The following is a 27,448-nucleotide window of genomic DNA, read 5'->3' as shown; positions in this document are numbered from 1 at the left end:
ATAGCGATTGGTTCGGTAAGAGTAGCAAGTGCAGGGCTTCACTGCTGGCTTTCATTTGGTGAGTGTAATTATTTTTGATGCACTGATGGGCGGCACGATGGCACAGTGGTTAGCACTGCTGCCTCACAGCGCCAGAGACCTGGGTTCAATTCCTGCCTCAGGTGACTGACTGACTGTGTGGAATTGTCTGCGTGGGTTTCCTCCCACAGTCCAAAAATGTGCAGGTGAATTGGCCATGTTAAATTGCCCGTAGAGTTAGGTGAAGGGGTAAATGTAGGGGAATGGGTGTGGGTGGGTTGCGCTTTGGCGGGTCGGTGTGGACTTGTTGGGCTGAAGGGCCTGTTTCCATGCTGTAAGTAATCTAATCTAATACTCAGCTTATTGATGTTGCCAGACAGATGTGTTGCATTATATGTTGTTTGTTCCTTGGGTCCGAAATTGTGGAATAATTAATATTTCAGTGAATCACTCTGATAGTATCTCTTCACAAGCACTGTCGAATATAAAGGAAAACTTGCATTTATGTAGCACCTTTCAAACCTCATTATATAGTCTTTTTTTAAAAGTGCAGTTGCTTGTAGTGCAGGAATTCTAGCAGCCAGTTTCTACACAGCAGCAATGTAATACTAACCTGGTAATTAGAGCCACAGGCACTTGCTTTTATATTTGGAATGTTTAAGTAAGAGAATTTGTATTGAAATAAAAACATTAAAATTGCTTTGTTGACACTGAATGAAGACTGAGATTTCCTTTCCCCTTATTGGAAAAAGCCCAATAAACTCACCTCTTATTTGTTGAAGTTGCTGGTGCATTCAGGGAGACCTCAGGTTAAAGGCAGCTTATGGTTTGAGTGGGAACCCACAGTCTTTCATGCACATTTCCCTGAGCTCCAACAATGACTCAGCATCGAAATGGCCACCTCTTAGAATCACAGGATCCTTACAATGCGGAAGGAGACCGTTCAGCCCATCGAGTCCTGCACTGACCCTTCAAAAGGGCATTTCACCAGCCTCCCAACCCTATATTTCCCATGGCTAATCCACCAAACTGACTCCCCATGGACAATGGACAATTTAGCACAGCTAATCCACGTCACCTGTACAACTTTGGAATGTGAGAGGAAACCCACACAGACACAGGGTGAACGTACAAACTCCTCACTGACACTCGCCTGAGGGTGGAACTGAACCTGGCTCCCTGGCACCGTGAAGTAACAGTGCTAATCACTGTGTCAACCCCTTTTTTTTAAGGATCCAAGCCCATTTATCTCCACTTGTTGAGGTGGAAATCCATTGCAGACATTTTGTCCTTGGTGTTGCTTTCTGCCACCAGTTCCAAACTGATTTTTTTAACAGTTTGTCCTTGCATCTCCCTCTCCTAAAGTCAGCACTTAATTTTTCCTTCTCTGTTTGGCTTTGTTTATTGTGTTCTATCAGATTCACTTCCTTCTCCCTGGCCTGACCTCTTGCTTTAGTGCTCAGAGAACCAGGAATGGCCTTGTCTCTTGCCCTGCACCAGGGCCTGTCTGTTAATTTTTGTGCCTCCATGACCAGAGGTGACAGCGATAGCCGCAGTGTACACCTTCCTGATTCGGCAGGATGCTCCTGGGCTTGATAAGGCCAGGTCTTGGTATTTTGACAAAGGGTTGGGCTGGCTATGCCACAGGCCTCCTGCCCTCTCCTCCCAACATTACACTCTACCCTGGCAATGCTTTTGCCCCAGGACGTGACCTACTCTGAAATCTGCTGATGGGACCCTTGCCTTTAAATTACTGTTTGGTGGTGCTTTGGATCTTTCGCTTGTGATGAGCAGATTGATTAATTTGCAAAACAGAGTAAAATTTATTGTTTGTTCTGTCTCTTTTGCTTTCTGGCATAAGCATTTACAGTGATTAAAGTTGATTGAGAATGGGGTGAACCTAATGTCTATGCATATATATATATATATATATATCGCAAGCGTTTTATTAGCCAGCAATGAGTTGTCCTAGTACCAGCTGATGGAATATTCCGGATGATCGAGAGGATCACCTCACTGCAGTACACCCTGACCAAGCGAAGCTTTGAGGTACCCGTGTCCCTCAAAAGAATCTGTGTGGAAAAGCCAGCACACCTTCTAAAATCAATGTAAAAACACGCACTAATTGTTAGAAATGTAATGTAGGGTGTATATACACGTCTCTGCAAAACTTTATTTACAGCACAAATACTCAAACACTGAGATATATGCTTCTTGCTGGTTTACCAAGAGCACTGTTTGATTAAAGTGCCAGTTAAAACAAAGTTTACTTTACCATCAAACATCCTGCTCTGTTCTGAGGAAGAATCATATTTTACCTGAAACTTGAACTCTGCTGCTCTCTCCACAGACGCTGCCAGATCTACTGAGTTTCTCCAGCATTCTCTGTGTTTGTTTGTGAAATAAATCCTGATTTATAAATTGAAAAATTCTTGAAAGAGACATCAATTGTTAATTATCCACATAATGTTTACTGCGTCATAGAGTCATTGAGATGTACAGCATGGAAACAGACGCCTTCGGTCCAACCCGTCCATGCCAACCAGATATCACAACCCAAATTAGTCCCACCTGCCAGCACCCGACCCATATCCCTCCAAACCCTTCCTATTCATATACCCATCCAAATGCCTTTTAAATGTTGCAATTGTACCTTCCTCCACCACTTCCTCTAGCAGCTCATTCCATACATGTACCACCCTCTGTGTGAAAAACACTGGGCTCCAAATGTTATACATTGGCTCAAGCACTAGAGTTTTTTTTAACAATAAGGGGGACTGTGTAGGCAAGTAAGTAGAGACCAGGTGCTGAAGAAGATGTCAGTGCAGAAAGAAACAGAAGCAGGCCATTCAGCCCCTCATGCCTGTTGCTTCAGCCATGGTTGCCCGGATGTGGCCCTTGGGATTATAAAAGGACAGGTTGTTCTGAACTGCTCAGGTGGAACCTTTGAATGAATCAGTGATGATCAGCATTCGCAGCTGCACCAAAGCAAGATTTTACCAGTCTTTCTGGAGAGAGGTAACAAGGCCAGTTTTTTAAAATCAGCTTCAGGATCTGCACTCCCTGCCATTGATCAGGCACTCTGTAGCCTTCCAGACTTGACACTGAGTTCCAACAATTTCAGATTATGATTGCCGCTCCCATTTATTAGGACAACTGCGTTGCTGTGATTAATTCCATTTCTCTCACCAGTTCCAAGCTGACTTTTCTTTTAACCAGTTTGTAATTGCATTCCCTTTCCTGCAGTCAACAACTAAATTAAGAAGCTAGATACACATTTTGTTTTTACAATTCTTCCATTATAACCACTTTCCTCAGAGAACCCCTATGGTGTGGAAGCAGGCCAGTAGGCCCATCAAGTCCACACTGGCCCTCTGAAGGGTATCCCACCCAGATCCACCACTTCCCTGTAGTCCTGTATTTCCCATGGCTAGCCCATGCATCTCTGGACACTATAGGTAATTTTCTATGGCTAATCCACCCTAACTTGCACATTTTTGGACTGTGAGAGGAAACCAGAGCACTCGGAGGAAACCCACACAGACGCCAGGAATGTGCACAGCTCTACTGCCTAAGGATGGAATCGAACCCAGGTACCCGGTGCTGTGAGGTAGCAGTGAGCCATCATGCCACCCCATTTTCCTGCCTTTCACCATCCTCTCTTTAGTATCTCATGCCTTCCTTGCTATTGTTCTCCCTTTTAGATAGAACATAGAACATAGAACAATACAGCGCAGTACAGGCCCTTCGGCCCTCGATGTTGCGCCGATCAAAGCCCACCTAACCTACACTAACCCACTATCCTCCATATACCTATCCAATGCCCGCTTAAATACCCATAAAGAGGGAGAGTCCACTACTGCTACTGGCAGGGCATTCCATGATCTTACGACTCGCTGAGTGAAGAACCTACCCCTAACATCAGTCCTATATCTACCCCCCCTTAATTTAAAGCTATGCCCCCTTGTAATAGCTGACTCCATACGCGGAAAAAGGTTCTCACTGTCAACCCTATCTAACCCCCTAATCATCTTGTACACCTCTATCAAATCACCCCTAAACCTTCTTTTCTCCAAAGAAAACAACCCCAAGTGCCTCAGCCTTTCCTCATAGGATCTTCCTACCATACCAGGCAACATCCTGGTAAACCTCCTCTGCACCCGTTCCAGTGCCTCCACATCCTTCCTATAGTATGGCGACCAAAACTGCACACAATATTCCAGAAGCGGCCGCACCAGAGTCTTATACAACTGCAGCATGACCTCAGGACTCCGGAACTCAATTCCTCTACCAATAAAAGCCAGTACGCCATATGCCTTCTTCACTGCACTATTTACCTGGGTGGCAACTTTCAGAGATCTGTGTACATGGACACCAAGATCCCTCTGCTCTTCCACACTACCAAGTAGTCTACCATTAGCCCAGTAATCCATCTTTTTATTACTCTTACCAAAGTGAATCACTTCACACTTAGCTACATTGAACTCCATTTGCCACCTTTCTGCCCAGCTCTGCAGCTTCTCTATATCCCGCTGTAACCTGCCATATCCTTCCTCACTGTCTACAACTCCTCCGACTTTCGTATCATCCGCAAACTTGCTCACCCAACCTTCTAACCCTTCCTCCAGGTCATTTATAAAAATGACAAACAGCAATGGTCCCAAAACAGATCCTTGCGGAACACCACTAGTGACGGCACTCCAAGATGAACCTTTGCCATCAACTACTACCCTCTGTCTTCTTCCAGAGAGCCAATTCCTAATCCAAACCTCCAACTCACCCTCAATGCCAGATCTTACTTTATACACTCTCCCAGACTGGCTGAAAGTCTGTAACAGACATTGTCCTTCCTCAGTCTTTCCAATTCAACCGAAATATTAAATCTGTTTTTCTCTCTCTCTCTCTCTCACTCTCTCTTCCCCCTCCCCCAAGAAAAATGTCAATCCCTGCTGATTTTTTTCCCCAGCATTCTGTTTTATATAGAAAAGAAGGAAAATCAGATTTCTGGCGTCCACTGTTTCTCATGTTTGTTTAGCGAGGGGCGGGACCTGGTGTGAAAGGGAAGAAGCAGAAAAGAAAAGGTAACTTTCAGGAAAGAAAATAATTCAGCTGATGGTTGAAGCCTCCCAGTGTTTGCATTGAGCTTGGAGCTAACACATCACGAAGCTGAGGAAACATTGCTGCAGTAAACAGGAATTTATGCAGAAGATCTATCTTTCAGCACATATTGTGAAAGCTGACAGAATGAGGTTCATTGGGTGAATGAATGTTTGTTTAGCTATGGCTGTATTCCTTTACATGTTAAAGCAGCACCTTTCAACTACCTTGTTACACAATCTTCGAGAGGTCTTTGTCTTCATGACACCAGAACCAGTGCAAAAGACCTATTTGATCATTCTTGCAGAACAGAGAGATGACAGTGTTGCTTCATAAAATGCTTTCAAAGCAAGGATATGTTACCAAGGGTTTAATATTGCACGCGCGCACACACACGGACACACACACACACACACAAAATTGCATTCATTAGGTAAAGTTGCTCATCTATGCAGTTTTAATAATCAAACGTGTTTGGAAAGTCTATTTCTAATTTGGAATTAAAATTATATTTGCCAATATAACACTGATACTGGAGTTCTGACCTAAAACCAGAAAGTGCTGGAGAAACGCAGCATGTCTGGAATCATCAGATAGAGGAACTGAGTTTAGATTAGATTATCTACAGTGTGGAAACAGGCCCTTTAGCCCAACCAGTCCACACTGACCCTCCAAAGAGTAACCCACCCAAACCCATTTCCCTAACATTCCAAGTACAGTATTTCTCTTCCTGGGAGGTTCAGAGCTGTAGAGATGTATAATGTATAAACAGACTCTTCAGTCAATGCCCACCAGATATCCTAAATTAATCTAGGCCCACTTGCCAGCACTTGGTCCATATCCCGCTAAACCCTTCCTATTCATGCACCCATTCAGTTGCCTTTTAACTGTTATAACTGTACCAGCCTCCATCACTTCCTTTGGCAGCTCATTCCATATACGCACCACCCTCTGCATGAAAAAGGTGCCCATTAGGTCCCTTATAAATCATTCCCCTCTCACTGTAAACCTATGCTCTCTAGTTTTGGACTCCCCTACCCTGGGAAAAAGATGTTGGCTATTCATCTTCTCCATGCCCCTCACGATTTTATAAACCTGTATAATGTCACTCCTCAGCCTCTAGGGAAAATAGTCCCAGCCTATTCATCCTCTCCCTACATTTTAAACCCTTCAACCCCTTCAACATCCTTGTAAATCTTTTCTGCGCCTTTAAAATTTAACCTCTTTCCAATAGCGGGGAGACCAGAATTGAATGCGGTATTCCAAAGTGACTTACCCAATGTCCTGTGCAGCTGCAACATGACCTCCCAACTCCTACACTTGAATGCATTGACCAAGATAGACAAGTATACCAAACGCTTTCTTCACTATCCTGTCTACCTGCAACTCCACCTTCAAAGGAGCTATGAACCTGCACACCAAGGTTTATTTGTTCGGCAACCCTTCCCATACTGGACTTCCAGCATTAACTCGGTTCCCCTCTCCACAGGCACTGTCAGATTAGTTGAGTTTCTCCATCACTTTTGGTTTTAATTTCATGCCCATCATTGATGTGGAGTATAGTGTCACATTACCATTTCAGAAAGTAATTTAAATGAAGCTAATTGCAGCCTTGTATTGCATTAAGAATTGAATTCTTACATACCGCAAGCATTTGGGGAGTCAATATTGCAATAGTAGTACCTGGAGTTGTTCTGAGAAACGAATGTTCTTTGCAGGTAAGCAGTGAAAGAGGAAATGTTCCAAGAGGAAGTATTTCATTTGAGTTTTAAGAGACAGACAAATTCATAAAATTGTTGTGTCATGTTTTGTGGTCTTGCATTTATACACAGTTGAAGTTGCAGGCTTATGCTCATTTTGGGCTCATGCTCCTTTCCAGAAACTTAACGTGAAGCATATTGAAGAGTGTTTATGCACTTTGTATTTGATGTGACTTGATATAGCAGCTTTAAAATAACGAAAGGATCTCAGCCACTTCACAGGAGAGTTATAATCAAACTAGTCGTAAAGCGATATTAGGCCAGATAGCCAGAAGCTTTGTCACAGATGCGGGTTTTTAAAAAAATGCATTTCAAAGGAAGGAAAAAGAGGTGGAGAGGTTTAAGGAAGAAATTGCAGAGTTCAGGGGCCCGGCTGGGGCCATTGCTGAAATGATTGGAATCGAAGATACCCGAAAAGGTCAGACTTATAACTCGGATTCTTTGTTGATGGAGCATCTCTCTCTCATACACGTGCAGGCATGTCTTAAAACCTGTCAAAGGGTAAACCCCTTAAAACTGAGATGAGAAGAAATTTCTTCAAGCAGACAGTAGTGAGCCTATGGAATTCTCTACCACTGAACATAGTTGAGGCCAAACCATTGCGTTTTCAAGAAGGAATTAGACACAGCTCTTGTCGCGAAAGGAAGGGATATGGGGAAGGACAGGATTTGGGTGCTGAGCGTGGTGATCAGCTATGATCATATTGAATGATGGAACAGGTTTGAGGGGCCAAATGGCCTACTCCTGCTCCTATCCTCAATGTTTTTCTCTCTCACTGTCACACACCTTAAAACCCAACACTTCCGCCAAAGTTGGGTCACCCCTGGGGTTAAAGGCACATGTTGCCTGTTAACATCCCTGTGAAGTGTCTTGGCATGTTTCACTCTGTTAAAGGCTGCAAGTAAGGCTTTTTGAGTTATTGTTTGGTTTCACCTGTCCGTATCCCAGGATTTACACTTGGATCCGCCTTCAGTGGTGCCACTTCAAGAGCCTGGATTATCTGTCCATGTCGCACACTTTGCTAGGATCAGGCCAGATTCTTTGATAGAAAAGAAGGGGATGACACCACAATGTTTGAGTGCAACTACATCCTTCCAAACTGCCAAAAGCCATAAGCTGCAGCAAGCCGTCTGCAGTGCAATGATGCATCAGATAAGCAAGAAGCACTAGACCATCAGCTGGGGAAGATACCCAGGTTTTTCCAAGTGTTCAAGTTTCCTCCAACGCAGGAGAGCCACGCCCTCCCATTGACATCAATCCCCATGACTTTCACAAAGAGCAAGAGCTAACATACAATGAATGGGGAGTCTAAACAGAAGCCAGTGTGAACATACCTGATGATCAGTATTGGCTGGTGGACTAGGGCAGGTTCTCTGCTTGAAGGTGGGTCTGACCCCTGACCCACACGGCTATGGCGTCCACCATGGTAGGGCAAAGAGGCAGGTCCCAAATCCCCCTCCTCCCTGTTGTAAAGGGGACAGAGCCGTTATTGCTGGCAGTCCTCTGATCCACATCTGTCATCCAGCCAATTGTTCATGGAGTTCAAGTTGCTATGGCAGCATACACTTTTACATATAGCCCAGAGCTACGGATAGTGATGGTAATATTCCTTCTAGCACACTGTTAATCAGGACCTGCCTGCCACTCGTGTGTGTGTTGGAAGTATTTAAAGGTTGGTGCTCATGTCTGTCTGGCTACATTATGAATGTCCCTTTGTTGACCATCAAGTCCTGGAATGGGACTTGAACCCAAAGCTTTTGGCTTATGGGTCCAAATGCTACCCACTGTACCACAAGGCCTCTCTTTGGCAGGCTGCAGTCTCGCTATTCCAGCTTCTGAATTCAAATCTAATGCTGACTGACAAAATGATGACATTTTCCATCTGCAAGTCCAGATACTCGGAGTGAAATCGGTTTGTGTGTGGACACATGTGCAGTAGCAACACGACACTGTCTTGTCTGTCTTTCAGCCCACCTCCAGCAACAGAAGGATGGCTGAGTGAGGGAGTGAAGAGTACTCACAAAGGGCTGAGTACATTGTGAACGATGGGCATGGTACTGTTACTGGCATTTTTCATCTAGTGATACCGACATGATGTCACAGCAAGATGAGGCGGAGCATGGTAGGTTTTCGTAGCTGATGTGTTCAAACCTTTCCCACCAGCTGTGACAAAAATGGGACAAAATCACTTGGCCCCAGCATTGTAGCATTTCCAACTGTGGCAGTTCAGTTCGGTCTTGCCCACATCAAGTGACTGGAAGTGGTCGGATTGGCCACCTGCATACACTCAGGACCTGGAGAAGTGAACTGAGCAAAGTGTGCTCTGACAGGATGTTAGCTACCGTTCTCTTTGCGTTGCTGCTGGGCCGACACAGATGGGCAAACATTCCACACAGCCTGTCACGGCATTGTTTACTGCGCACACAGTGAACTTTAATGACCTGGGAGTTCTTGATGTTGACATTACGGAGCAAAGAAACAGGAAGGTGCAGTCGAAAGTATTGCCCTTTCGTGAGGTCAGAGAAACAAGTGCTTGCTACTGGAGGGATGGGCCCTCTTGAAAATCAACAACAATGGATTATAGCTTGTGGCTAGCAGGAAATAAACAGTGCACGCCACCCACTGCACTACCCACTCTTAAACCTGCACTGGGCCTCTGCACCGGTACTTGGTGGGTGAAATTTCATGCAACTCGTATAGAAAAGAGAGGCTCCCATTACCCATTCATGAGGATCACTCAGAGTCCCCTGATTTCCCATGCATCCTGCCCACCTCAAATTAAGGTCAAGATTGGAATACACTGCTATACAGTCAAGCTAACTTCAGGCAACGAGAAAAGAGATTGGCTCCTTGGGTACCACTGTTTGGTGTGCAAGTAATGGAAGGCTGGGATCAGATTTCACCTTCAAGTGCCTTTTCTTTTTTAAAGCACTGTCCTACTTCCCAGTTGGTCGCATTATTAACACGTGGTGACGTACTCCAAACCGGGACAGTGGGAAAGATATCTCAACAGCCCACTCACTGAAGTTCTTGCTAACAGACCCCTACTGCGTAAATACACAGCACACAAATGGCACCGAGACATATCGAGCATGAGGATGCTAGCTTTGATCCGGGGTGGACTTGGCTACAGCTTTGATTGGGCCCCACCACAATCTTCAGAAACTCCTGACAAAGGAAGGAAACAAAACCAACATTTTGAGGTCCTGACCGTCCGCTAGTGATGTGCACGACCACATTTGGATGAAGCTTGGCAGTATTGTGGTCATCAGTACTCTCTCTCTCCCTTCTCTCTCTCCCCTTGTCTCTTTCTCTCTCTCACTGTCTCTCCTCCCCTTCTGTCTCCACGCCACCCCACCCCCCACCCCCAACCTCTCCCTCTCTCTCTCTCTCCACCTCAGTTTGGCAGTGCCTGGAAATTTGATCAGTCTGCATTAGACGTCCATGGGTCTTTTTGTTGACCCCAGTACAAGCAGTATGTACTGCTTTAAATTCCCACGGGGTGGTGTTGAGAGGGGTAAGTGTAGGCAGAGAGAGAGGTGGTCAGGAAGGGTAGTGGGTGAAATGCAGGGGATGGGGGATTGGGAGAGGAAAACATCCCATCCTTTCCCTTCCTCTCCTCCCACCATCCCATGCCCTCACTCTCTCTGTCCCCCAACCCCATTGTCATTTCTACCCATCCCACAATCTCTTTCTTTTCCCCGTGCTGAGCTTTGTTTCAAATTTATACAGTATCCCTCGCATGAACAGTGTGTATGGATGACATTGGCAAAATTTTCTGAGACCGCGTAGTGGGTCTGGAGTCTTGCTCATTTCTGAATGAGCGCACGTGCTCAGTTGTGGGTGTCTGTAGACATCGCCATAGCATTTAGCCACTTAGTTCCAACCATGGTGGTAGATAAGTGACCAGCTTAGCCTGCTCGTCACATTCCAGTGTTGATACTGACAGACTGTAGACATATGAAACTGCAAACGGCCATTTCCAACATTTTAAACGTTGTGGTTTGCTGTTTCCATAAAAGGCCACCACCACTTAATTTCAGTAATAAGCGACCCACTCTGAAATTGATGCCACTTTCACACTGGGGGGGAGAAAAGCATAACATTTATTTGGTGAAAACCATCCCAACATACATTAAAATCAAGCAGGAAGGGATCTTGCACTGTTCGCAGGGCATTGTGGCCTTAATCTGAGAGACTCAATCTTATTACTCCACGCCAAATCAAACTATCAAAGTGGCCCAATTATAATGATGCTCCCCATTTCAGATTATCACAGCACTTGCAATTTACAACTGATTGTATCTTCAACAGCAACCAGCCAATATTGATGTGAACAACACGTCACATCTTTTGCCTGCTTTTATCTTTATACTTTGCAAGATGCATTATTTCTTGGCGCTCTGAGCCTTGAGTTGCTTTGTATATAAAACTCAGGGATTTTCAGGAAACATCCAGGCAATTGTAGAAAAACATCCTAAAACCTCTGTGTACACATAGAAATATTATCTGAGAAAGACAATAATTAATAAGTCTAATGTTTGAAACTCAATATTATCCTGTGAGAATGATACATCCTGTATGTGTTTATTTGCAGTGATATGTCAAGATACAATCATTATGTTTAAAATTCATTTGAATAAGTGCATGAACAGGAAAGGTTTGGAGGGATATGAGCAGGCAGGTGGGACTCATTTAGTTTGGGATTATGGTCGGCATGGACTGGTTGGACCGAAGGGTCTGTTTCTGTGCGGGATGACTCTATAACTCTATGACTGTAAGATCCTAGTCTAGATATTTTCTGGTGCATTCTAAGCTGAATGGTGACCAGTCATGTGCTGTCAACTAGTGAGAATACCATCCTCCTGTCTCTGGGGACTTCAGTGTTCCAGGCTAATTTCTCCCATTTTTATGATGCTTTGGTACTAATGGCTCAGTGAAGCATGCTGTGGGCTTAAATTTCATTCCAGAGACTTGAGCACATCGTCTTGGCTGACCCTCCAAGTCTGTGTGGTCAGAGTTGTCATTTTTATGACATTAAACCAAGTCCCTCTGCTCTTTGTAGTCATTATTTTGAACAACAATATTTATCCCTCAACCGACATCACAAAGACCCAGACTTCATTTTGTGGAGCTTGCTGTGTATAAATTAGCTGCTTTTACTAGATGACAACAGTGACTACAATTCAAATGACTTTGTTGGTGGGTAAGACACTTTGCAGCTTCTCAAAACGTGCCTTATAATTGTATAGAATTTTCTTTCCTTGGAAGAAGTTGCCTGTGCGTTGTTGAGCTCCTGTATGCTAGAACTGCTCCAGTAACCATTCATTCATTCATTCATTCACTGACGGTCCCTCACAGACAAGGATGACCCTCTTCCACGCTCAGGGTGAGTCCGTAGGCAGCTGTGCAGACTGATGCAGTCCTGCAGGCTCTCTTACACTGGGGGCAGAAGGTGGTCAGGGGAAGGGCTGGTGGGGGGTGTGGCGACGTGCTCCTTTTTGCTATTTCTGCCTGGCTCCCGCTTATTTCCAATCGACAAGTCTCAAGGAGCTCAATGCCTTATCGGACGCTCCTCCTCCATATTGGACGGTCTTGGACCAGTGATTCACAGGTGTCTGTGGGAATGCCGCATGTTTCCAGTGAGGCCTTGAAGGTATTCCTGAAGGTATTCCTATCTATGTCCACCTAGGGCTCACCTGCCATTTTGGAACTGGGAGTAGAGCACCTGCTCGGAAGTCTTGTGTCAGTTATGGGGACGACGTGCCCAGCCCATCGCAGCCAGTCAAGGTGAGGGTCAGTGCCTCAATGCTGCTGATGTTGGCCTGGTCAAGGATGCTGGTGTTGGTGTGAATTCACAGGATCTTGGCTGCGTTGGTGGTACTGCTCCAATGCATTGAGGTGCTTGCTATAGACAGTCCACATCTCAGAGCCATGTTGGTGTCATGTTGTTCAAGGTACTGGTGGCCACTGAATGTGTGTGTGTGGGGGGGCCTGTGCGCGCGTGTGTGTGTGTGTCCTTCTTAATTGAGCACTAAATTTACTGTTGTGACTTAATCTTCCGGGGTCGTTTTGACAAATCCATTCCAAACGATACCCAATATTGGTGTAGCTCCACAAAGTTGTGCTTTTTAAAACTTTATATTGAAAATACTTTTCAGTGGCTACACAATGTCCAAAGGGTTTGGGTTTCCACCTGTTTGTCCTCGTGATAACAAAACAATCCAAGCAAAATATGCCAAACCCGAGGAAAAGATTAGACATTGTAAATGAATTACTCTCAAAATCAATCATGTTGGTATTTCCCCATCTCTGTTGCTGGTTTAAGATTCAATGAACCAGATCAAGCCCCTAACCAGAAAATTGTCTATAGCCCCAAATCAAGGGAATGACCTTACACTGAATATAAGTGTGCTCTTCAAATTTTCAGTTTTAAAATATATAATCTAATTAATTATTAAAGATTTTTAAAATTGTTGTTAATGAGCTTGGTTATTTCAAGAAAGATCCATTCATTCTTACCCCCTACATTCACCTCCTAGTCCAAATTGTCCCAGCTCAATGCAGTTAAAGTGCTCATAAAAGCCATTGAGAGAGACATAGCTGAAAGGTAATTTCATTGATGCTGGGACCTTACTGGTATCAGATTGTCCAGGAGCTCAGTCATTCTAACGCCAGATCGTGAACACTATACTTTCACCTAAAATATCCACTAGAGCTTGGAAGGGACCAGTTGCATTAAATAAAATTCAATTAATTGGGAGCCATGAGAATTTAGCTGTGATTCTTTTCTTCTCTGATTTCTCTCATCCCCTCACTCATGAAAATGGATATCGTTGCCACACACTATCCTGATGCTCCCGAAACATCACAGGGGTCGGCTGCCTTGTGTGAGGTTAGATTGTGAGTTTAACCAGCCATGAGATGGGGATGTGGACTCCTGATCTCAGCTGATATCAACGTGCCCCCATTTTCCAAGCGAGTTCACAGGTATTCGGCTTAACTGCTGTGATGAAAGCTACCTGAGCTGTCTAATCTTGCTGCGTATTACAATGGGACATTCAGAAAGTAGCAGCTGCAGTGTTGCAACAGAGGGAGCAGTGATTAGCGATGTCTTAAGGTGTTGTTACCTTTATGATTTTGGTCCAACATTGAGCCTGTAGGTTGCTGATTTTTACAACAAGGCTGAGAATCAAGAATCATCACAAACTGGTCACTGCAAAGGTGGAGGCTAATCAGCCCACTGTGTCTACCATGGTGCTCCAAAGGAGCAATTGTCATAATGCCACTCTCCCCACTTCTGTCCAGTTTTCTGTAACCAGTCTGCCCTGGAATCTGTGTCTCCAGCATATTCACAGAATGCATTCGAGATCCCAACCACACACTGCATAATAAAGTTCCTCCTCAGTTGGCCATTGCTTCTTATACCGATTACCATAATAGTTGCCATCAATTGTCGTAATAGTGTTACAACTACATTTTTCATATTTTATATTTCTTAGAGGACTTGAGTTGTGGAAAATTGAGGATAAACTTTGAGGAAATAAATTCTTATCCATCAAAAATAACGCATTAACCAAAGTGCGTCTTTAAGAGAATCAATCTCTGCAGAGAAATCAATTTTTTTTCTTATTACCTGAAGAGGGTGTGTGTTTGGGACAATTAGGGGATTAAACATATAAAGTTATATACAACTAACTACATATGTTAACCGATTATTGCAACTTCACTGATAAAGTTTTGTTTGGCTAATTAAACTGTAATTGTGCTTACTAGATCTTTGCATTTCAAATCTTTTATAGACAAGGTATTTAATTATTTAAGTTCTGAGGAAGGATCACTGGACCTGAAATGTTAACTCTGATTTCGCTCCACAGATGCTGCCAGATCTGATGATCTTTTCAAGCAATTTCTAGTTTTGTTTCTGATTTCCAGCATTCGCAGTTCTTTTGGTTTTTATTTAATTAGCTAGATGAGTAACTGGAAAGCCTATTTTTATTTGATGTTGTGGCCTATTTAGCAGTGGGATTAGTGGGACAATGCAGTCTTCCAGCCTCAGTTGGAGTCATTCTTTTTTCCAAAATCGATATCATCAGGACTGTGCTGGTCAGCTAGAGAGACAATGGTTTATAACCCCAGTCACTTCAAAGCACACATCAAGATCTACAAAGTTAAAAATCACACAACACCAGGTTATATTCCCAACAGGTTTCATTGGAAGCACAACAGCTTTTGGAGCGACGCTCCTTCATCAGGTGGTAGTGGAGGGCTCAATCCTAACACACAGAATTTATAGCAAAAATTTACAGTGTGATGTAAGAGCGTCGCTCCGAAAGCTAGTGTGCTTCCAATTAAACCTGTTGGACTATAACCTGGTGTTGTGTGATTTTTAAATTTGTACACCCCAGTCCAACACCAGCATCTCCAAATCACACCAAGGTGAGACTCTTTCAGTGGTTCATTCATGTCTGTCCTGCTCATTTCCATGTGGCTTTCCACATTGCAACAACGTCACAAGTGACTTCATCCTGCCGACATAGTCATAGAGTCATCCAGCACAGAAACGGACCCTTCCGTCCAACCAGTCCATGCCGAACATAATCCCAAACTAAATTGATCCCACCTGCCTGCTCCTGGCCCATATCCCTCTAAACCTTTCCTATTCATGAACTTACCCAAATGTCTTTTAAACATTGTAACTCTACCCACATCCACCACTTCCTCAGGAAGTTCATTCCACACACAAACCACTCTCTCTGTAAAAGAAACGTTGCCCCCATGTCTTGTTTAAATCTTTCTCCTCTCAGCTTAAAAATATGCCCCTAGTCTTGAAATCCCCCACCCTAGGGAAAAGATAACTGCCATTCACCTTATCTGTGCCCCTCATGATTTTATAAACCTCTAAGGTCAGTCCTCAACCTCCTACCCTCCAGTGAAAAAACATCCCAGAAGGGGGACAGAACTGAAGTGAACAGGAATGTCTTCTCTCTTGTACAAGTGCTCCCACTCAGGTGTTGCTGCAGTTAAGGAAACTTGATGACCGTGATTTTAGGAATGGGGGCAAGATTATCTACTGGTACACCTCCCTGTCTAATCTTTGTTGGCGAACCTTTCAGTAGTTTCGAAAGGGAATACCTCATATTTCTTTGGGCATTGCTGCCATTTATTGCTCATTCCATAACTGCACTGGCGAATATGATAGAGCACCTTCTTGAGCCATTGCAGTCCTTTGGGTGTAGTGACACCCACTGTGCTGCTGGGGAGGGACTTCTCAAATAGTGACACTGAAGGAACAGCGATGTATTTCCAATTCAGGGTGGCGTGTGGCTCAGAGGAGTGGAAAGGGTGGTGTTTCCATGTGTTTGCTGCCCCTTTGTCACCAGGTATAGAAGATCAGGACAATGAGAGGTATTGTTGAAGGAGCCTTTGTAAATTGTTGCGGTGTATCTTGTAGATGGTGTAGACTGTAGCCAGGATATGCCATTGGTGAGAGCTGTACCGCAGAATCTCAGGAATGTTGAAGTGCTGGAGGAGGCCATTTGGCCCATTGCGCCTGCACCAGAGACTGTTGGAAAGTTTTTATTTACATTTCAGAGAAGTGTGGTGGACCTTCTAAACAGAGTGTGCTGGCATTTGTCTGCCTCATGACTGTCTACGATCTGTTTCAGGGTCAGAGGACTCAATGGAGTCCTTCCCTTCAAAAACCCCCACAACCTCAAAGCAAAATCTTTATCGTACCTGTAGACCTTAAACCAAGGTAGGTCTACCCAGTCAAGAATGTCTAACTCAGTAACAAAATCAACCAGTGCTTTGATTTTCCGTCTTTGTGTTTACCATGCCAACCTGGTTAACAGTCTGCAATCCATCAGTAATGTGAGGGTTTGAGTCAATCTGTCATCGATTGCAAAGTTGACTTCCAGGAATGAGCCACAAGAACTCACATTGCACAGTGTGCATTACCTCAGCTCTGGGGTAATACTTGTTTAAAAAGAAACCATAGAAAAAGTAATAATCAGTCACTTTCCCGTGACAAGTTCTGACCAGTTTGTAAGGGTTGGGAGACAGTAAAAAGAAAATAAGTCAGCTGTGATTCAGAGCAGTTGGGGGATTTTCTCAATTTAGGTATCATTATGAGTGTGGGAAATAAGCGAGAGACCAACTGGAAAAGAAACAAGTTGTTAAATGTGTCATTACCAAGTGCCGGCTTGGTCGCATCTCATTTAATGCATGCATCTTAAAGAGACCATGTGACCCTTATGATTTAGTTTCCTGAGAAATTCTTTCTCATGAAGCAGTGTGTTTAAGGGAAAGGTGGAAAATAAAGGCTGAACAGATACATTAGGATAATTGCAACCTGGAATTAAGAGGAATGGATTGTACAGGAGACTTTTCAAATCATGTTTTTGATTAATTAGCTGGAGCCTTGAATTGTGAAAGCACTATTTAATGCTCAAATACTGTATAAGTGTGTGGAGTTTGTACATTCTCCCCGTGTCTGCGTGGGTTTCCTCTAGGTGATCCGGTTTCCTCCCACAGTCCAAAGATGTGCAGGCCAGGTGAATTGGCCATGCTAAATTACCTATAGTGTCAGGAGCATTAGTCAGGGGTAAATGTAGGGGAATGGGTCTGGGTGGGTTGCTCTTCGGAGGGTTGGTGTGGACTTGTTGGGCTGAAGGGCCTGTTTCCACACTGTATGGAATCTAATCTATTCTAACACTGCCACAGACAGTGACCGAAGGTTATATTTGAACAACATTAGACTTCACTTCTGATTTGAATTGCTTATTGCTGTGGAAGACACTGAGCCAATCAATGGGCTGTTTTACAGCTCCCAGTCAGCTAATAGACAGTGTAAGAGGGAGACTCGCAAATTTAAACAGGAGGCAAGCTCATTTGTCTGTATGCACACTGACAAATACAACTGCCATATTAATGGGGGGGGGAGGGGCAGGGGGTGGAAATCAGGTGCTTACTTGAGTTTAAGTGGACAATTGATGGTCCTATTTTCTATATTGCTATGACCAGGCTGCTTTTCTCTTAATCGACGCCTCTCGAATAGATTGTCTGCTTCTTTTCAAATTGCTAACTCGTGGGAGTTTGCACAAATTGGCTGCTGCATTTCCTATATTCCAACAGGGACTAAACTGCAAAAGCCACTTTGTTGGCTATCACACGTTATGGGATGGCTGAAGGTGGTGAAAGGGGCTTAAAAAAAATTTCAGGTCTTTTTTTTTTCAAATTGGAAGAAAAAACGGTTGTTGTATTCAGCTTCGGAGGACAGCCTGACCTTGGGCTGAATTTGTAGGTGCCGTCACCGTCAACGGAAATGTGCATGACCCCAGAGTTCGAGCAGCGGCCAGCGTGTGGGTTTCCTTCCTTACAAACCTCCCACCACCCAGGACAGCACAGCAGCCAGACCTGCTTTTTAAGGTCCTTGTTGCTGCATGGGACAATGGGTCGGCCAGGGTGGTCAGGCTTGTGGATCTTGGGAAGGAGGTAGAACCGGGCAGTGCGGGGTTCCCGGACTATGAGGTTGGAAGCTGTGGGTGGGAGATCTCCTGAGGTGGGGTCTGGGAGATGATGGTTTGGTGATGGGGGGTGGGGCTGAAGCTAAACGCCAACTCGAGGACACCTCTTCCTACTGCCCCCTTGACCATGACCCCACCCCCCCATCACCAAACCATCATCTCCCAGACCATACAGAACCTCAGCAGATCTCCCACCCACAGCTTCCAACCTCATAGTCCGGGAACCCCGCACTACCCGGTTCTACCTCCTTCCCAAGATCCACAAGCCTGAACACCCTGGCCGACCCATTGTCTCAGCATGCTCCTGCCCCACTGAACTCATCTCTACCTATCTCGACACTGTCCTATAATCCAGGAACTCCCCACATACGTTCAAGACACCACCCACGCCCTCCACCTCCTCCAAGATTTCCGTTTCCCTGGCCCCCAACACCTCATCTTCACCATGGATATCCAATCCCTCTACACCTCCATCGACCATGACCAGGGCCTCCAAGCCCTCCGTTTTTTCCTCTCCAGACGTCCCCAACAGTACCCTTCCACTGACACTCTCATTCGTTTGGCCGAACTGGTCCTCACCCTGAACAATTTCTCCTTTGAATCCTCCCACTTCCTCCAGACCAAAGGGGTAGCCATGGGCACACGTATGGGCCCCAGCTATGCCTGTCTCTTTGTTGGCTACGTAGAGCAGTTGATCTTCCGTAATTACACCGGCACCACTCCCCACCTCTTCCTCCGCTACATTGATGACTGCATTGGCACCACCTCGTGCTCCCGCGAGGAGTTTGAGCAATTCATCAACTTCACCAACACATTCCACCCTGACCTTAAATTTACCTGGACCATCTCTGACACCTCGCTCCCCTTCCTGGACCTCTCCATCTCCATTAATGACGACCGACTTGACACTGACATTTTTTACATACCCACCGACTCCCACAGCTACCTGGATTACACCTCTTCCCACCCTACCTCTTGCAAAAATGCCATCCCGTATTCCCAATTCTTCCGCCTCTGCCGGATCTGCTCCCAGTTCCACCACAGAACACACCAGATGGCCTCCTTCTTTAGAGACCGCAATTTCCCTTCCCACGTGGTTAAAGATGCCCTCCAACGCATCTCGTCCACATCCCGCACCTCCGCCGTCAGACCCCACCCCTCCAACCGTAACAAGGACAGAACGCCCCTGGTGCTCACCTTCCACCCTACCAACCTTCGCATAAACCAAATCATCCGCCGACATTTCCGCCACCTCCAAACAGACCCCACTACCAGGGATATATTTCCCTCCCCACCCCTTTCCGCCTTTCGCAAAGACCATTCCCTCCGCGACTACCTGGTCAGGTCCACGCCCCCAAACAACCCACCCTCCCATCCTGGCACTTTCCCCTGCCACCGCAGGAACTGTAAAACCTGCGCCCACACATCCTCCCTCACCTCTATCCAAGGCCCTAAAGGAGCCTTCCACATCCATCAAAGTTTTACTTGCACATCCACTAATATCATTTATTGTAACCGTTGCTCCCGATGCAGTCTCCTCTACATTGGGGAGACTGGGCGCCTCGTAGCAGAGCGCTTTAGGGAACATCTCCGGGACACCCGCACCAATCAACCACACCGCCCCGTGGCCCAACATTTCAACTCCCCCTCCCACTCTGCCGAGGACATGGAGGTCCTGGGCCTCCTTCACCACCGCTCCCTCACCACCAGACGCCTGGAGGAAGAACGCCTCATCTTCCCCCTCGGAACACTTCAACCCCAGGGCATCAATGTGGACTTCAACAGTTTCCTCATTTCCCCTTCCCCCACCTCACTCTAGTTCTAAACTTCCAGCTCAGTAACTGTCCCCTTGACTTGTCCAGACTTGTCCTACCTGCCTATCTTCTTTTCCACCTATCCACTCCACCCTCTCCTCCCTGACCTATCACCTTCATCCCCTCCCCCACTCACCCATTGCACTGTATGCTACTTTCTCCCCACCCCCACCCTCCTCTAGCTTATCTCTCCATGCTTCAGGCTCACTGCCTTTATTCCTGATGAAGGGCTTTTGCCCGAAACGTCAATTTCGAAGCGACTTGGATGCTGCCTGAACTGCTGTGCTCTTCCAGCACCACTAATCCAGAATCTGGTTTCCAGCATCTGCAGTCATTGTTTTTATCTCTTTTTATTTCATTCATAACTGTGCATGACAGCTCGCCGGGAGGCTGTGGATTCGAGTCCGTCTTGAGAATTGGAGCAAAACCCAGAGTTGACACTCCATTGCATTACTGAGTGAGCCCTACGTTGTCTTTTGAATGAGATATTAAAGTCCTCTCGGGGTTAGCATAAAAGAGTCCGTGAGAGTATTTTGAAGAGAAGTGGGGGAGTTGTCCCCAGTCTCCTGGTCAGTATTTGTTGCTCGCTGAAGCAGATTATCTAATCTTTTTTTTAACACAGTACTTGCAATGCCTCATTTCCTACATTACAATATTGACTATGTTTCTTTTAAAAATGGACTTCGGTCGCTGTAAAACACTTTGAAATGCTTTGAAGTTGTCAAGTGTACATTGTTTCCCCTCCCCCAGTATTATTCAGCTAAACAGGGAACATCCAGGATGACTTTGCCCTCCTTGTGCCAGGAATACTCGGGAACCTGCTTTGGTTTCACTTTAAACTTTACAAAGAAACCCGACTGTATACTACATGTTGTTGTCATCACAAAGGGATCAACAGGAAAGAGAGATTCATACTGGAGGAAGTACATCATCATTTTAATATTGAGTACTTGTGGCTTCAGACAGGCACACACTAACACTCTCTGCACACATTATAACCACTGTGACTGCTGGGCTCCAGTCTGGAGCAGTCAATGTACCGGCAGGTTTTGAAAAAGAAGACAGCATTCACAAGACCTTGGATAATCTGGGTAAAGATATGCTAACGCGTTTGTGGTTTAGCGTTGCTTCATCAGGGCTGTGTAACTGATAGTTGCTGCAGTTCAGTTTCATTCCTGCTCAGCCAGAATTGCCTGTAGGGAAGTGAGTTGCAGAGTGGAGCTGTGTGCCTTCTGCTCCTGTGTTCTGTACACTTGGGGGTGGTAGGATTTGCTATTCTGTACATTCTCTGTTATGGAGATTATAATGTTAGTTTTTATTTTAGAGAAACTCTAAAGACGGAACTGTTCTACAGAACAAAATCACTAACTGTTGGAGAGCTTTCACAAGTTGTCATCATAAACCAGAAAGTTGCATTATTAGTGTCAATGAGGGAACTGAAACAAAATTGTCTTCTGACACCAGCAGACAGAACTAAGACCATTCAGACTGAGGTGCATATGTACAAATGGATGATTGTAAAAATATACTGATGTATCTTAGACTTGGTCTTTTCTGAAAATAACATATTGTTCAGTTACGTGCGGGAATGTACACAACTGTTCTGCCTTTTGTGGAACTGGTATTGCTGTGAAATGTGAAAAAGCCACAGGCTATAGCTGACAGTGTTCTGCACACCCAGCAGAATTATCAATGGCACCCGTTACTGATTGGTGACCTATATTACTTGTAATACCTCGATTGTAAACATTCACCTTCTTGTTTTCCAATCCTTACTGTCCCATCTTTCTCCCTGTGATTTCCTGGTGTCCTAAACTATCTGACTCTGCACTCCTCAAATTCTGGCTTCTTGCCTGGTTTTATTTTTAATTGTAGTCTGGTCATGGTCCAGATAGTATTTGAAAACTGGCCTAATCATGGAATCCCTACAGTGTGGAAGCAGGTCATTTGGCCCATCAAGATCATCCACATGCCCCCAATAATCCCGTCACCCTGCATTTCCAATGGCTAATCCATCTAGCTTGCACACTATATGGGCAAATTAACATGGCCAATCTTTGGACTGTGGCAGCACCCAGAGGAAACCATGCAGACACTGGGAGAATGTGCACACTCCATGCAGAGGGTAGAATCAAATCTGGTGCTGTGAGGCAGCAGTGCTAACCACTGAGCCACCGTGCCACCCTACCCTCTATTTTCTTTCATCATTGCCCCCAGTGGCAGCCATGTTTTCAGCTCTGGAATTCCACCTTCCAAATCTCTGGCTCCGTCACTCTCTCATCACCTTTAAGACGCTTCTGAAAAGCTACCTCTAGCAACGTCTGGTCACCTGTCCTAATATTTCCTTCTCTGTGACTTGGTGGCATATTCTGCTTGATAGTGCTGTGTACAACTTTGGGACAGTTAATTTAAAGGTGCTTTATTAATATAAATTGTTGTTGGAATGAGTTAAATTGTTATTTCATATTCCCAACCTGATCTGCTTGGTTGAAACTCCTAGCAATCTTACTACTAATATTTTTGAAAGTCTCTTTCAAACTCAGCATTAATCATTATTTTATTTGGTGAAATCTGGTGACCATGGTGACAAATCCAACAAAGGCCATCTTGGATGTTGGGAACAACTTGCTGCAATTTTAACCACGCTGTAGGCCTCGTGAGGCAGTGATGACTTACCTTTTAAACAGGATTGTCGCTTGTTAAGGATCTTGTTGGCTGCAAATGCAGCTTCCTATCCAACCATTCACTGCAGGCGGACTAGTCACTGAGAGTTCTGAACATGGAGGTCAGGCTGAGCACCTAGCAAGGTCAGTTTACCACTGGCTCCAAAAGATGCACATTGGTCATCACCTTGGGGTACACCCCATGGGGACCAGCTACTCATCCACGGGTATCAGCATCTGATAATTGTCAACCCTTGGTGCCTCTCAGATACAGTTGTGGAATGCCAGTAAAGTTGAGCCTTACACCTCAGGGTGAGCCAGTAACCAGTGTGGAAAGACTGCAGCATGGACTCTTGGTGGACTGGCATCCAGATCACAGGCTGGACCAGGCTATATCTCAAGGCTGCTCGCTCGGCTAGTGTCTACCTGCGGGCTCAGAGCCTTACCCATTATCACAGGCAGGCAGTATGTCCTGCTGGTCAGCAATCCTGAGCCAATGGAGAGTTGTTGCCAGAACATATTTTATGGAGGGTCAAGGAGGGCCCTTGTGGTGAGACATGGATGTTTCTGTGCTGGTGTAGGTGGATTAAAGGTGGCAAGGTGCCCAGAGTGAGTGAGTCGGCAGCGGTTAGCAATGTGGGAAGAGGAATGAGAGTGACGGAAGGGCAATGGTGCATGCAATAGGAGTGACAGAGCATGAACCTTGCTGGGTGTTGGACACAGTGGCAGCGAGAAGAGTGGGGTACTTACTCTGGTGGAATAGAGGAGATCAATAACTTTCTTCTTACTCGACTGGCTGCAGCTCTGGAGCACTGCAGTAGGTGGCGATCTCGAGCCCAGCTGTCCGACTCTCGTTGGGTGTCCTGTCAGTCCTGTTTCAAACTTCACCCCCACTCTATTTGCTTACTGACTGCTGCTTGATCTTGTTCTCCTGCCTGGTCTCTGGGTGACGGACATAGATCTGTCTTAGTTCTCTGCAATTTCGATTATGGGTTAAAATAGGAAAAGGACTGTTTTGAAAACAACTGATTGTGGAAGGATTGCTGTACTTTTTAAAAATAAGCTAGTGACCAGGCACTCATGGTATGCACTGTTTACTCTGCTGTTTCCTCAAGCAGTGGGGGAAATCTAGTTGCAGATGAGCCGTTGGAGTCATGGGGTGTATATGAAGGGAGATTCAACTGGCAACATGGAGCTGATTGGTCTAGGGAATGGTGACCCACTGTCAACAATAAAAGCGTTCTACCTGTCAACAACAATGTGATTGGCTCCCAGGTAGGGTGAACGACTTGTGGGTCACAGGCTGTTTGGTCAGATCAGACCTTCCTTTCTATGTGGCAAAAACTACCTCAAGCCTGAAGAAAACCAATGTATTTCGTTCATCAGTTGCTGTAAGCTGTGGCTTTTAACCAGTAAAGTTTAACACTTCAGTCACTCAGCACTTCCAGTAAGCAAGCAAAAGGAGCTTGAGAATGAAGGCTGAGAAGCTGCAGGACCTGTACAAGTCAGCTTGGCAAACTCTGTGGACAGGAAACATTGAATTATCATCCCAATCTCTCCTTCACCCATGACACCCATGTCTTTTGTGTCTGTCTTTCAGTACGTGTGTGTGTGCGCGCGCATTGGGTGTGGGTGTGGGTGTGTGTGTGTTGGGGTGTGTGTGTGTGTCTGTATTGGTGTGTGTGTGTGTTGTGTGTGGGTGGGGGTGTTGGGGTGTGTGTGTGTGTGTGTTGGGGTGTGTGTGTCAGTGTCTGTGTGTGTGTGTTTGTGGGGTGTGTGTGTGCGTGCGCGTTGGGTGTGGGTGTGTCTGTATTGGTGTGTGTGTGTTGTGTGTGTGTTTGTGTGTTATGTGTGGTTGGGGGGGCTGGGGTGTGTGTGTGTGTGTGTGTTTGTGGGGTGTGTGTCTGTGTTTGTACGGTGTGTGTGTTGGGGGGGTGTGTGTTTGTGTGGGGCAGATTTCATAAGGGGGTTAGAATTTTAACCAATATAGTTATATATCAATGATCCTAATTGTTGACGTAGCTGGACTGTATTTATTAGTAATAAATTGTAATTCTTCTTCAGTACACAAACCTGCTTTCTGCCAACCTGAAAGATGGTAAATTGGGGAATTTGCATACTTTTATAAAACCTTGAGAATGACAGGCTTTGCTTTCTAGTGCAACGGAACAGAGCAGTAGCTTATTCACAGTTGTTTTTGAGGTTAATTTGGCAGCAAGAACCTACTCCTGTTTACACAGAAGATCCACCTTCCCCATAAGGACACCCCTTTCCACCGTTCCCTCTTTTAGGATGGTATACCTTACTCTTCTATATTAGCTTCCTTTTTATCTCTCCCCACATCTTTCAATCCATTTAGCCCTTCTGTTCTTTTATTCCATAGAACTAAGAGAAAATGAGACTTGAGTGCTCATTTTATTTACTTTATTCTCTCCTTAAAGGGACTCGTGACTCCAGTCCTGCTTTATCTGGCTCTGATCTCATCAGAGTTACAGGTCAGCAATAAAAGCTCTCTCCTTTAATTAGGCACCATCAATGTAACTGATAAACTCAAGGCCAAGTCTTCAACTGGGAGCTGAGAGTGAATCATCCTCATAGTCCCCTTCTACAGTTCAGTTGGATTGTAATACTGATTGTAACTCTGTTTTCCTGTCTTAGATTCATATCCCTCAATACTGTTACCCAACAAAACCTTAGTTGTCACCTGTTTCAGGGCGGTATGGTGGCTCAGTGGTTAGCACTGCTGCCTCACAGCACCAGGGTCCCAGGTTTGATTCCAGCCTCAGGTGACCGTCTGTGTGGAGTTTGCACATTCTCCCCGTGTCTGTGTGGGTTTCCTCCAGGTGCTCGGGTTTCCTTCCACACTCCAAAGATGTGCAGTCCAGGTGAATTGGCCATGCTAAATTGCCCGTAGTGTTAGGTGCAATACTCAGAGGGAAACGGGATACTCTTCAGAGGGTTGGTTGGGCTGAAGGCCTGTTTCCACACTGTTGGAATCTAATCTGTTACATTGATCTCAGCTTCAACAGTTATTCTGTGTGGAGTGGGAGTAGTGGGGGATGAATCCAAGATTTGCATGACCTTTTGTGTGAAGGAGTGCATCCTGAGTTGACTCCTAAAGTATGCCTCTCCGCTGTGGACAGTTTCTCTGTCTGTCTTGGCAGTATCGACAAGAAGCCCTGCCAACAACTCTCACCTTCACAACTTGACTGCCCAGAGCCAATGAACCAATATTGGATCATTGTAAATCTTTGATACATTCGTTCAATAAAATATTATTTTCTAGGATCATTAGCAAGGCTAACATTTGTTGCCCACCTCTAATTGCCCTTGACTTGCTCAGCTGTTTCAGAGTCAATGGATCTGGAGTCGCATTTGGGCTAGACTAAGGGCAAGATGAAACCAAAACAGAAATTGCTGGAAAAGCTCAGCAGATCTGACAGGATCTGTGGAGAGAAATCAGAGTTAATGTTTCAGGTCAAGTGACCCTTCCTCAAATCTGATAAATATAGAACAATTATTTTCCCTAATGAGCATTAGACAACACAACTTTGTGTTTACGTAACAGTTATGGTGACTATTACTGAGACTAGATTTAATCAGCTTCCCCTTGTAGCTCTGGTGGGTTCTGAACCAATATCCTCAGTATCAGCTTGAGAGTTTTCCAGCTCAGTGATGTTACCACTACAATACCATCTTGCTCCTGAATCCTTGACATTGTAAGGTTAAAGCCGCTGCCTGAACTGCTGTGCTTTTCCAGCACCACTCTAATGTAGACCCGTAACATTGTAAGGCTAGCCTCTGAAAGATTCATTGTGTTAACTATTCCAGTGAAACTACATTGCTTGTTTTAGTGGTTTGATTTGATTTATTATTGTCACATGTACCTAGGTACAGTGAAAACTTTTGTTTTGCATGCAGATCACATTATACAAAGTGCATTAGGGTAATAGAACAGAGTGCGGAATACAATGTTACGGCTGCAGAGATGATGCACACACAGCAAGATCAACATAAAATTTAAAATTTGTGAGGTCCATTCACAAGTCTAATTGCAGTAGGGAAGAAGCTGTTCTTGAATCTGTTGGTACGTGTGTTTATGCTTTTGTATCTTCTGCCTGACGATAGAGATTGGAAGAGATTATAACCAGGGTGGGAGGGGTCACTGATGATACTTGCTGCCTTCCCGAATCAACGGGAAGTGTAGGTGGAGTCAATGGAGGGAAGCTTGGCTTGTGTGATGGACTGGGCTGTGTTCACAGCTCTCTGTAGCTTCTTAGGATCCTGGGCAGAGCAAGTACCATATCAAGCTGTGATGTTCCTGGATAGAATGCTTTCTATGATGCATCTGTAACAATCAGTCTTTACAGACATGCTGACGTTCATGAGCGTCCTGAGATTGCGTTGCTCCCCTTTGAGATGAGTGCAAATCAAAAATTCAACAGGATGGAAGCTTCAAGTGCTGTTGTATTGAGATGAGTGAACGTACTAAAAACAGTAGCTTTCATCCCCCGTAGCTCTAGATGAGGATTGTGTTTGACCAGGTTTCTGTTGTTATCCAATGATTC

At 45.1% G+C, this 27,448-nt stretch overlaps 1 protein-coding gene across 5 annotated transcripts in view; it reads left to right on the top strand.

Annotated features, from left to right (window-relative positions):
* Positions 1 to 27,448, top strand: part of LOC140464628 (neuronal-specific septin-3-like) — a 408,811-nt gene that overhangs the window by 210,151 nt on the left and 171,212 nt on the right. The window contains exon 1 of one of the 5 annotated variants that reach the window (XM_072559951.1): positions 21,188 to 21,308. The exons of the other annotated variants lie outside the window; for them this stretch is intronic. The gene's annotated coding sequence lies outside the window, so the exon portion shown is untranslated. Of the gene's footprint in view, positions 1 to 21,187; positions 21,309 to 27,448 lie in introns of those variants that run through there. 5 annotated transcript variants of the gene reach the window in all.

This window comes from Chiloscyllium punctatum, chromosome 40, assembly GCF_047496795.1.
Source record: "Chiloscyllium punctatum isolate Juve2018m chromosome 40, sChiPun1.3, whole genome shotgun sequence".
Classification (NCBI taxonomy): Eukaryota; Metazoa; Chordata; class Chondrichthyes; order Orectolobiformes; family Hemiscylliidae; genus Chiloscyllium; species Chiloscyllium punctatum.
The sequence above is the reverse complement of the archived record's forward strand: the minus strand, read 5'-3'. Positions and strand labels throughout refer to the sequence as shown.